At 38.6% G+C, this 13,382-nt stretch overlaps 1 pseudogene across 1 annotated transcript in view; it reads right to left on the reverse strand.

The window, feature by feature from the left end:
- Positions 1 to 9,651: 9,651 nt before the first annotated feature.
- Positions 9,652 to 13,382, reverse strand: part of LOC306652516 (inhibitor of growth protein 1-like) — a 57,994-nt pseudogene continuing 54,263 nt past the window's right edge. Inside the window, exon 2 of the transcript in view lies at positions 9,652 to 10,139. The product of the transcript in view is annotated as an inhibitor of growth protein 1-like (transcript). The remainder of the gene's footprint in view (positions 10,140 to 13,382) is intronic.

Below are 13,382 nucleotides of genomic sequence, written 5' to 3' on the forward strand. Positions count from 1 at the left end.
ATCATCTCTGGGTTCACAAAGGAACCTCAACATCTTAGAAGAATCAAGGTTGCAATGAGAATGAATGTTCTCTTCCCATTATGAAATGAACCAGGAGGAAACAACAGGACCCCAGGAAAAATTTTAAATGTGAATATGAAACATAACCATTCCATATAACCCAGAAGAAAAAGAGGAAGTCCTCAGGACTTAATTTGTTGAAGCCACAAAGGAAAGAAATTGCACTTTGAGTTTTAGAAGAAGAAAATGACTCCAAAGTTATGGTCATTAATTTCAGGATGGTCATAATATAAAATGTACTAATTTGATACAAGCTAAATTATATTGTTATATTGTGTGCATTTATGAATGTGTAGCAATGAATCCCTCCATTATGTATGATGAAAATGCACCAGTAAAAAAAGTGGAAAAAACTTTTAAATATAATAATAAATGAAGTAAAAATTTTACTCATTTGAAAAAAATGAGTTTGGAAATTAAGTACTACTGTCCCTCAAAATGTCCATGATACCCATCAAAAAGACCTAAAACAGTCCACTATAGATAAGGGAATTAATTTGGTGTGGAGTTAAAGGACATTATCTTCTTGTAATATCTCATTTCCTTTTTTCCGTTTTATTTTCAGTTGTGTGGTTTTTGAGCCTAGATCCCCTCTCTCACATTACCCAATTTTAACATTTGGGATAATGGAATGTCTATGCAACCAAGGTCTTGATTTGAATATAAGAAGTATAGTCTGATACTGAACCCACTCCTGGCCACAAGTGAACTTCCAAGCAGCTTGAAAGAGCATGCAGAGATGTATCAGTCAGCCTAACACAACACACAATGACAACATCTAGGTAAGACATTGTGTCCTACACTCTGACATGTTCATACAGAGCACTGGATAACACATGCCTCTGCAAAACACAGGAAAACCAACATTGCTCATCCTGAAGTTCACATTAAACATCTTCCAGAAGTCCGTGCTGTGTGATGCATTAGTCTTAAACCCATGTGCAGTCCTATTACTTGGACATAGACCTCTGACCCTCTTATTTCTGGTCTTAGGGTAGTCAGACAAGGAAAATGGCTTTGTCATACAACACAATAATAACTCCAATTCTATTTTTATGTTTGACACTCAACTCTCAGCAGTTTTTAATAATGTTTCTTTCCATTCCTTTTGAAGCCTCACTACTGATCTCAAGCCTAGCAGTAACTCAGTACATGCAAGCTCTGGTAATGAAATGATCCCTTAAACTTGATGTTTATAGAAGGCATAAAAGAGAAAGAGAAAGAGAGAGAGAGAGAGGGAGAGAGAGAGAGAGAGAGAGAGGAACATGTTGATTTGGAAAGATTTCTTGAACTATTTAAATACCCTGAAGACCTGCTTTCCTTTCCCACACCCTAGAGTACCAGAAAGCTTACACAAGAAACATGGCAAAAGCATGATCTAGAGCCCTGGTGTTGTCTTAAAGTATACATATAGCCTGGATATTAGTGAGGGGGAAAAGAACTGTACAAAACCAAATCAGATTTTATAGCAAGGTGGTAAAAAGCCAATCTCTTGGGACTGAATTAACGCTGTCAAATTACAGGAGGAGAAGAAGAAGAAGAAGAAGAAGAAGAAGAAGAAGAAGAAGAAGAAGAAGAAGAAGAAGAAGAAGAAGAAGAAGAAGAAGAAGAAGAAGAAGATCAAGAACAAGAACAAGAATATCAGGTGGGTCATTTTAAATTTATATCCAAGCAAACAAATTAATTTTTCTGTGATTCCAGACCATGTTTTGCCCTCATCTGAGGGGAATAAGTAACTCATTTTTACAGCCCTGTATGTAACAAATGCTGGTCTTTATGCTCTCAATAATTCCTTGAGGTTGGTTCATTTTTGTTCTTGTTTTTGTTTTTTTAAGATTTAAAAATGTTTGAAATTGAACTATATCCACATTAGTTGGAAACCTTAAATTGGTAGCAAGACCCAACTTCTCTCCTAGAAATGTTTTCTTCCCTTAACATCTGACCACAGCTTCTCCCTACACAGCCAGTCTCATATGATCACATAAAGTCAGGCACCCACCACTGAACTTGAGTCCAGACATTATATTTTGAGGAATGACTAAAAATACCAGGCTACCTATTTTTAGCATGGAGAATAAACATTATCTGTGTGTTTCTTTGGCTCTGAGGAGATTGTTTTTAGTCACATAATTTAATACCCCTCCTACCTGTCATGGCTTATTTTTTAAATGCAGATTAAGAATATCAAAGGCCTGACTGGCCTCAGAACTAGAAATATACTATCCAAAATCAAAACTGATGCATGAAATATGCAACCAACAAAAGTCAGAGGCCTGCATATCGAACACATCTTTGTTGAAGAATTCCACACTCCAACATAGTGCTGAATACCAGCCCTCCTTTCAGTTTAGGTAGTGACTCATAATTTATTAAGTGAATTAAATGAGAAATTGTAATGGTAACTGGTGTTGAAGAGGGAATGAAGTGATGAGATGAACTATACTGGAAAGACTCTTCATAGTATGGAGAAGAGACTTAATTAATTTGACCAACTGGGGAGATTCCAAGGATGTTTATGGCCATGGTCCTGTCTTAATTAATTTGGCCAACTGGGAAGACTGCAAGGATATTAATAGTCATGGTCTTTCTATTATTTTCTATTGTTCTTTAAACTGTTGGGTCAACCCATGTCAAAGACTTCGGTGATACTGATGAAAAGAATTTATTCATGTGGTCCTTTTAGAGGGGTCACTGTCACTGATCCCAGGCTTTAGCAAGCCCCACTCTGGACCTCATTCAATCACAACTTTCCCTATGAAACAGTCATAAGGACCAAGGAAATAAGTTGACCCTTGGCAACCCAAACTTACCCTCTTTTATTAGTTGGTTTGTGTATTCCCCAATTCACTTGAAACCCTAATCTCTAGTACTTATTTGGAATGTGATCTAATTTGGAAACAGGATCTTTGCAGATATAGTCAGGCCAGTATGAGGACAGATCCCAATTCAATATGACTGGCATCCCCATAAAAGGGTAAATTATAACACAGATATGCACACTGGGAAAATGTCATGCAAAGATATTGGCAGATATAGAGGTGATGTGTCCATAGGAAAAGAAATGCAAAGATTACTGAAAAACCACCAGAATCTAGAGAAGAAGCACAGAATAGATGAATAGATTTTTCCTCACAACTCTCGGGAATAAATTTTATTAATACTTTGACCTTGGATTTTTAGTCTTCAGAACTAAAAGACAATGAGTTTGTATTGTTTAAGCACTCTGTAGTACTTTGTTACAAAGGTGTTAGCATAATAATACATCCTTCTTCTAGAGCATGCATTTCTAGTCAGGACCCAGAACCCTTCCAGGGCCTACTGAGGGCAGAATGTGACTCTGTATGTGCCCCCTAGTTGAAACAGGGGCTGAGGGATAGCTTGTATACATCAGCTTGCACACAAGAGAGGCCTCCACTGGTACAGGCAGGAGGCAGAGATGGGCAGAGAAAGGCTGCAAGCCTGGGCTAAGGTGAGTTGTCCCCAGACCATATAATCCAACAGAGAATTAAATTAATTATCCTTCAGTTTTAAGAATTCTAAATTTGAGGGTGGCGATATAGCTCAGTTGGTAGAGTGCTTGCCTCGCATGCACAAGACCCTGGGTTCAATTTCCAGGACATAAAAAATAAAATAAAAGAATTCTAAATTAGAACCTTGTCTTCCAGGTAAAGATGAAGGTGACTGTATCAAAAGAAGAGGCTAATTTATGCTTCTTATTGTTTATGCTTCTTATTGATGGTTTCCAACTTATTCTCTAACTTCTAAATTGCCTGACATAGGGTACATGGGCCTCCTTTTGTAATCTGGCCTCGTTCTCCCAAGAGCTAACAGGGGGTGGGCCTGTTGATTTTCTTCCAAGCTGCCAATGTCCATGTGGTCAAACTGAAATAAAGCTCCCCCTGTCATCAGCCTTACACTTGAAAGTACATCTATGGGGGAAACCACTGTGTTCTCCTGCTAAACGAAATTGTCTTTACTTTTCAAAAAAAAAGACATGTTGAAGGCAGAAACCTAAAAATAAAAATTCTTTAACCAAACTTTCCCACCAGAGCTGATTTATTTTTAATTCCATAAGTTCCAAAGGAAAAGAGAAAAAAGGGCTTTGAGCAAGTCCAATTGTAGGCAACAAAGCCACCCAGGACCCCTACATTCACTGACCATTCACTTTTTTAAAATTGCAAGAATACACACCAAAGAATACTCAACCTCCATGTCAGAGGCTAGCCCTCATCTCACCCAGGATCTGCTAAACTAGGCCAATGCATGGAAAACTGTATTACAAGAAATAGTATAAATGTATTTCAACTGATACCATGGCCTTGGATCCTGAAGTTCTGAGAAAATGGAACACCTGAGACACAAACATACACACATAATGGTGCCAGTGAGTTTATACTTCCAGGGAGGCTGACACCTGACTTCAGGAGATTCATAACTGAAACAGAAACATTTTTTTTTTTTTGCAGTGCTGAGAATAGAACCCAGGGCCTTTTGCTTGCAAAGCAAGCACTCCACCAACTGAGCTATCTCCACAGCCCAGAACCATGTTTTTGAAAAGGAGACTCTTGGGGCTGGGGTTGTGGCTCAGTGGTAGAGTGCTTGCCTAGAATGAGTGAGGTCCTAGGTCCAGTCCTCAGCACTACATAAAAATAAAATAAAGGTATTTAAAAAAATAAAGAAAAGGAGACTCTTTTAAGAAAAATATTCAAATCAGAATGGCTAAACCAATGGCTAGATTAGGTCATAAAATGTCCCCCAAGGATAAGTTTAAGAAGAGATAAACAGAATTAATCTGGAACATTGGACATAAAAATATTAATTTGGCTACCGCAACAATGGAGTTTTTGTAAGTCACATGTTTAAACAACGCTGAGGGAAAAGTAATTGAGAATGTCCTGGATACAATATAGAGTAAACCCAGTTTTATAAAAATGTTTAAAACATACTTGTGAGACCCCAATTAGCATTTCAACAAGAGACCTGACTCCATTAACATACAAATAAATAAGCTCTCTGGATATCAAATGCCTCATAAAAAGAAAATTTTGATGACTTAACTGTAACTGAATCAGAAACATACAGATTCCATTTTGCCTAATCTTCCACTGGATTTAGAAATGAAGGGGAACACTGCTTAAAGCCAAATTCTTCGGGGGCTTTGCAGATCCCCAAAGATTTTGAAAGCTATTGGCAAGGATAGGCAGATCCTTCATGGAATTGATCTCACCCTCCTGAACTGCAGTCTCCAGGGGAGGCACCTGCCCAGGGTGCATCCTGAGCAAGAAAGGAGAGGGGTAAGCATGGGTTTTCTATGTGCCAGACCCCTTGCTCCAATTGCCAGAGGTACTGCTTGCATGAAGAGACATGCATGATGACTATTTGTGCCATGGGAGATGGGGACACAGGGAGAGAAATAGCAAAGCAGGCTGCAAATTCTAGCTCCCCACCCCCAGGAGCAGCTAGCTTGGTGAACCTGGCCATGCTAGTAATGTCATATCCCTTGGTCTTGGGTGTCCCCATCTGGAAATTAAGGCAAAGGTGTATCTAAGTAGCTCTCTCCTCCACTGCCTTGTGGTGATCAATATGGTACAGAAACCTTTCAAGTGGGGACTCCTGTCATCCCCACTCTAAAGTCCAAAAACTGAGCCCAGGAAGAATCCAGAGACAAAGCAGTGGACCCTCAATCTTCACTTCAAGCCTGTGGTTCCCTAGAAAAAGGCCTTCTCACTACATACAGCCACTTTCCCCAAAGGGTCTCTGCAGAACTGACCGGACTCTGAAGTCCTGGAATGTTTGTCCCAGAAGGGTTGGAACTGGGGGTCTCCCAACCCATGTGGGTTGCCTGAGTGCAGTTAGGAGGTGTCCTTCTCCAAGTTCTCCAGAGGGACCTCTGGTGCCAAGGACAGAATGAGACACACGCTGCATGGAAGTGTTGAGGGGTGTCCCCGGTGCCAAAGTTCATGGTCTCCTGGTGTGATTGACTAACGGGATGTCAGAGAAGATGAAAGAAGAAGAGAAATTTGGAATCCTGCTTCTGTTCCCATTCACTGACTCTCTGACTGGTGCTGTGTCATATGACTGTAAGAAGAGATGAAGCAAAGTCTAAAATGAAAATGAAACAGTAGTGTAGCACATGGTACATAAATTAACCAGGTAGATGACACCCAGCAGGTCATGAACAACTTCAAACATGGTTTCATCAAAAGGATAATTATAGCACAGGAAGACCAACACACTTTGTTTCCACAAGAGAGATAGTGTTGTAAGTGATTAAAAGGGCTAAGATTGGGGAATGTGCTCATCACAGAGACTGCTGGTGTGCTAGAATAAGAATTTTTTTCAAACAAGAGCAACACATGTCTTTACAGTGTGCTGAGAGAGGGAAATCTTCTTAACTTCCTTATGACTGTAGCCCAGGTTCTCTGTTAGAATTTCCATAGACACATGGGTCAGAGTGGTGCAGCCTATAATCCCAGTGAGCAGGAGAATTAGGCAGGATGATTGCAAGTTTCAGGCCAGCCTCAGCAACTAAGTAAGGCCCTCTGAAACTTAGTGAGACTGTGTCTCAAAATAAAAAAGTGGGGGCTGGGGATGTGGATCAGTGGTAAAGCAGCTTTGGGTTGAATTCCTGATACCTAAAGAAAAAGAAAGACCTTCTCTAGACTCACTTGAGCATCCTCCTTTCACCTCCTAACTCTGTTTTGTCCAAAAATGATCTGGAGAGTTCTTGGCATGTGGTTTCTTCACCACAAAACTCACAGCCAAACAGTAATGAGGTCTGAGCATCCTGGAACCAGAAACAGCCCAAAGACACATAATCCAATTAACAATGGGTCATGATTGACCTTCTCCCAAGAAGGTAGACATTGGTCAATGGGCACAGGAGAAGATGCACAACATCCTTTAGTCCAGGGGTGGAAATGCACTATTTCACACAAACAGACATGGACATAGCCAGGAAAACAAAGAGCACTCAGGGTTGGTGAGGATGTGGAAAAACTGGAAGCTTTATACATCCAGTGCAGAAAGGACAGTGGGAAAGTCACCAAGGAATACAATTTGGACCTCCAAAGTTAAATTGGCAATTTAGCCAGCAATTTCACTCAAAGTCACATACATAAAATAATTGAAAGTGAATTCTCCAACATGTACTTGAAACCGAAAGCTAGATTACCTGTGCCATGCTACAACACAGGTGAACCTCAAAAACATTATACCCAGTGAAAAAGTTGGACACACAATACCACAGGTTGTGAAATTCCATGAAATTGCTCCACAAGCAATCCATGGAGACACAGAAGATTCCTGATTCCAGGGACCAGAGGGGAGAGACATCAGAAAAATTACTTGCATAGGCAGTTCTCCCTCTTGGGTGATGCAAAAGGCACTCCTGGGTCAATGGTGGTTGTACAACCCTGGAGTGTGTTCAGTACTACTGAATCATCCACTTTAGAAGGGTTCTTTTTATGTCACTTTCATTTCCCTTGGTCATCAAAATTAATAAAAGCTGCCCTCCACCTGCCAGAACAAAGGACACTTGGTCTTGGACTCCAGCTCAATTCCTACACCTGGAGTCTCCCTGGAGTTGGCCTCCCAGGCCCTGCCATTCTAGTCTTGAAACTCTGCTGAATGGCTCCCTAGAGTGAGTCACCAAACCTGCTCTTTCTTGGAAGCATTTTTGACAGAATGTGGCTGCAGGTGACATTGATCGTTAAATTTTTTTTCTATAACTTTATCTTCCCTCTAGAAAAAAATTCATTCATCAATTGAAGGGCATCTAGGTTGGCTCCAAAATCTAGCTATTGTGAATTGAGCTGCTATGAACATTGATGTGGCTGCATCACTGTAGTATGCTGATTTTAATCCTTTTGGTATAGGCCAAGGAGTGGGATAGCAGTAGGTGTTGTCAAGGATGTGGGAAAAAGGTACACTCATACATTTCTGGTGGGGTTTCAAATTAGAGCAGTCACTCTGAAGAGCAGTGTGGAGATTCCTTAGAAAACTTGGGATGGAACCACCATATGACCAAGATATACAACTCCTTGGCCTATACCCAAAGGACTTAAAATCAGTATACTACAGTGATGCAGCCACATGAAAGTTAATAGCTGCTAAATTCACAATAGCTAGATAGTGGGACGAATCTAGACGCCCTTCAATTGATGAATGGATTAAGAAACCATGTTATATATATACAATGGAATATTATTCAGCCATAAAGAAAAATAAAATTATGGCATTTGCAGTCCAGTGGATGAAGTTGGAGAATAAAGTGCTAAGTGAGATAAGACAATCCCCAATAAAACAAAGGATGATTGATCTATCTGATAAGCTACTGATGATACATAATGGGAGGCAAGAATGGAGGAAGGATGGATTGTATATAGAAAAAAGAGGGGTGGGAGGGGTGGTGGGAAGGAAAAATAACAGAATGAGACAAATATCATTATCCCATGTACATGTATGATTACACAAATGGTATGACTCTATTTCATGTACAACCAGAGAAACAAGTTGTACCCCATTTCTTTACAATGAATCAAAATAAATATTTTTTTTTAAAAAGAGAGGAAAAGTTAGCAAAGATAAAAGAATTAAACAATACTATCAACCAAGAGGATCTAATTAACATTTATAGAATGGTCTGCCAAACAACAGCAGAACACAGGCTCTTATCAACTGTCATGGAACATTTACCGAGATAAACCGTAACCTCCGACAGAAAATAACAAACTTCAACAAATGTAACCAATTTAAAATCATAAACAATATGTTTCTAAACATAATGAAATCTGAAAAATAGATATCAAGGATTGTTTAAACTGATTTCAAAACTTACTCTGTAGCTATAGTAATCAAGACAGCTTGGTGCTGGGGGGAACGATACATAGACTCATTGAATAGAGTAGAGAACTCAGAAAAAGATACACATGAATACACCCACTGATTTTTGACAAATCAGTCCCTAAATTGAGATAGGACACCTTTTCAACAAATGGTGCTAGTGCAATGGGACCTTCAAAGGCAAAAAATATAAATCTTTATCTAAATTTCATGCCTATAAAAATTAACCCCAAATAATTACAGTTAAAATATAAAAACCTAAAACTATAAAGTGGTTAGATAAAAGTAGGAGAAAATCTCTGGGATCTAGCAATATATAATTCTTAGACTTAACACCAAAATATAATCCCATTTAAAAAACTGGTAAATTATACCACATCAAAATTTAACACATTTGCTCTGCAAATCACCAGTGCAAAAATAAAAAGACAGCTATAGATTTCGAGAAAACATTTACAAACAACATATTTGATCAAGAATAAGTACGTAGAATATATTAAGATCTCTCAAAACTCAACAATATATAGAAACAAAAGTATCCAATTAAAAAATGGGCAAAAGAAGTAGTAGAGGCAGAATCCTCAGAGCTCCTCACAGGCTTTCTGCCCCTCCCACGCTGGACACAGGCATTGTGAATCCACAGGGCTGGGAACAATGGAGACAAAGGCTTGCAGACAGCCCGAAATCCCAAGGTGGTTTACCAGGGTCCATGGAAGCAGCGAGGAGGGGAGAGCACTATACTGGGGCTCACAAGCCAGGAGCAGCCTGCTGGGAGCACAGGGGCGTGTGGGCATGCTCAGAGTGGCGCTGGAAGTGGCCGAGGTGCTGGAGTGGCCAGGTGACACTGCGGTCCTTCCAGCCCTTCTCCTGGGTGGCGGCAACTGGAGGCTCATCAACCTCGAGTAGGTGGAGCTGCAGGACCTGCCCAGAGCCACCATCGCCTGCCACCTGGACCCGTACATGTTTGTGGACGGCCTGTGCTGATGAGGGCTGGGCTGGGTGGATGGCGGACACTTGTTGCCCATAGGAAATGGGGCGGGCAGCAGCACTGATGTCAGGCCACTGGAAGGGCGGTCGGCGACCCCAGGGACTAGCCTCCAAGGGCCCCTGCTCCTGGGGTGGCGCCCCACTGCCCCATTCTCTGAGCACCTGCCAGCTGCCCACAGGACTCAGAGGGGTTTCGGAGGCTCCCCTGGGCCAGGGCTCCTGGCTACTTCCCAGCGACGCCCCTGCATCTGGTGATTATGCGAATGTGGGAAGAATGAGCACCCCAATTATCCCTGGGTCTCCCTGGGGCATTAGCCACAGACCTGCATTTACTCTGTATGGATGGGGAACACCTCATTCATAGGGAGGAGGAAACAGACGTTGAGTGGAAGTGTGATTCTCTCTTCATAAATATGACAAAGTCTGTGCAAGATTCTAAGAAAAGCCAGAAACCAAAATAGAAATATTATGACAAATATCACTGAAATCCAGAGCACTACTAGGAATTATCTAGAAAACTTATTGTATTGTTCGACAAACAGGAACATCTAGAAAAACATTATGAAAACTGACATGGTAAAAAATGGAAATCCTAGAATGTATGTATGAAGTAGTAGGTATGAATCTAATGAACTCAAATATATATCAAAGGAATGCAAAAATCCAACCTAATAACAGGCAATTATATTGAAGCGGTAACAGAAAGCATCCAGGACCAGAGGTGAACAAAGGGCTAAATTTTATCAGATAGTCAAAGAACAACTGATACCAGTACCCCACCATTATATGTAAAAGAAAAGGAAAGACACTTCCAAAGTAATTCTAAAGAGTCAGTATTAACCTGATTGAAAAGAAAAATAAGGACACAACAAGGAAAAAAAAAAAAAAAAACTACAGGCCATTATCCTTGAGGGTGGCAGTCTAAAAATCTTTATAAAATACTTGCAAAATATACTCAATATCACAATGAAAACAACAAACACTGCATTCCAAGAAATTCAGGAGGTTGTGTCAGGTGATTTGTAGTTTCAGTCAACCTGGTCAATTTAGAGATCTGGGCTCAAAATGAACAACAAAAGGAGCTGGAGGTGTGGCCAGTTGTAGAGTACACCTTGGTTATGTCTCTGGGTCTCTCTCTCTCTCTCTCACACACACACACACACACACAAACACACACACACTATACACCATGAGTCGGCTGGCTTCATTCAAGGGATGCAAGAATAGTTTAATATATGAAAAGTAATAAAACTAATATTCCAGATAAAGAATCAAGGACAAAATCATATGGTAATTTCAATAGCTGCAGGAAAAGTCTTTGACAATATTCAATGGCCTTTCATTACTCAGCCCTGAGGAACTAGAAAGAGAAGCAACTTTCCATAACTTACCAAACACCAAGTATAACTTTCCCTTATATTAATGAAGCCATACTTTAGCATTGCATTCTGATTTTTTTTGTTATATGATGACTTACTACACCATATTCTACACATGTTGATTCTACACATAAACCACAACTGTTGCAGTCCTTGTTATTAAAGGTCTTAAACTTATATTTAGGTTGTTTGGTATCATTGTGTGCATATGAGAGATTAAATATAAAAACTAGAGAAAATATATATTTTTTAATTTTACCTTCGGGCCAACTAATATGAAGAGAAAATGTGGATTGTTCTTTATACTGCAATGTTCTACAAGAGTGGTTTCAACCACTTTTTTCATTTTATGATCAGCATTACAGTTGTCAGGTAATGGTCTGATTTCTGGTTCCCTAGTGTCAGTGTTTGCTTCTATAATAATAAAAACAAAGTAGATAGTATATGAAAACACTCCATATTTTCAAATCAATGAGGAGTTCAGCAATAGGTATTCTTCAAATAGTTTGCCCTCTTTCCTTGATTCATTAGAAGCTTGATGTGATTCTCCTTCTTCTTTGGGAACATTTTAAGAAGGAAAATATATTTAGTGGTAAATGCACCAAATATGAAAAATTATCATAATGGTTTCCTTTACTGTAGGTTACAAAAAAAGAGAACACATTTCTGAGCCATTCCAATATAAAATCAAACTTCAATTCTTCAACTTACTAAGCTATGTCTTCTTATGGGAATGAGAATGATTAGTGATAAGAGAGAGATTTGGAATGTTATTCCCCTTACCTCCAAGATAATTTTACAAATACTGACACTCATAAACTATTTTATTAATCCAAATTACCTAGAATAAATTATAGCCATCTGTAGTTTAGAGTGCTTTTAAAAAAATTAGAAATTTAAATGTGATATTTTGAATGAGTTTTTGTGAATTATATTAGCACAAATTATCTCATGAGGTGAAAACATGAGACTTGAGCTTTAAGAGTACCTTATAAATAAAATTAATTGGGATCACAAAGAGTATAAGCTCTGTCCTTCCTGTGTGTCAAATAGCTAACAATAAATGTAAATATAAATATTGATCCTTCCAAGAAAGAGAAGAATGCCACAATTTTGTGGAGGCAGTGAATGGAAACGACACACAGTTAGTAAAAGAAAAGATTTAATAAATTACCAAAGAATGGCGACAAAGATGGCTCAAAGAAAAGACGTTGAAGAGATGTTTTCTGCAAGGTAATACTGAGTCTTGGAATAAATCATTTCAAAAAATAAGCAAATCTTATCATAGTCCAAATATATGCTTCATGATTAGGGGATGCTTGAAGCATATTCTGGTTCCTACTTTCATTTTTATGACATTTCTCTAACTTGATTGCTTCTTTTTATGGCACCAATTCAGGATAACTCAACTGAATTTATATATCACACACATCAAAATTAAATACAAAGCATCATTTTTAGAATTTAGTAAACAGTAATTTCATGTTTGTTATTTAGAACACTTCATTATATAGCATTTTTTTCTACAAATTTATTCATGTTTAAGAAATTAAGTGTTTTACATTTGAAACCTTATTGTAAGTGCTCCAGAAAATATGAAAATATATTTATAAAATTTGAAAAGCTCGTTAAAAATTAAAAGCTATAAAGTGAATAGTTACATAACTAACCAAATAACTTCTAAAATTTGGGATCTCTGAATGTGACATAATGGCTTGGATACTTTTAGACACTATGATACAAAAAATAATAAAACTAACATCATCATATGGTTATTGAGAGTCTCTGCTTCTAGAATTGGTTATTATGTTGCACATGACATCTATCTTCAATTAAATTAACAGTTTTAAATAAACTCTTAGTGGAAAGAGAGAGAATGAAATGGAAAATCAAGTTCAAGATGCTTATAGGACTCCAAATACACAAAATTGAAACAGACCCACACCAAGGCACATTATAATAAAAATAGCTAACATACAAAACAAAGACAGAATTTTAAAGGCTGTGAGAGAAAAGAAACAAATTACATTCAGGGGAAAACCAATATGGATATCAGCAGATTTTTCAATCCAGATTCTAAAAGCTAGAAGGGCCTGGGACAACATTTTTCAA

This window comes from Sciurus vulgaris, assembly GCF_902686455.1.
Source record: "Sciurus vulgaris genome assembly, contig: HiC_scaffold_261_arrow_ctg1, whole genome shotgun sequence".
In the NCBI taxonomy this organism is placed as follows: domain Eukaryota; kingdom Metazoa; phylum Chordata; class Mammalia; order Rodentia; family Sciuridae; genus Sciurus; species Sciurus vulgaris.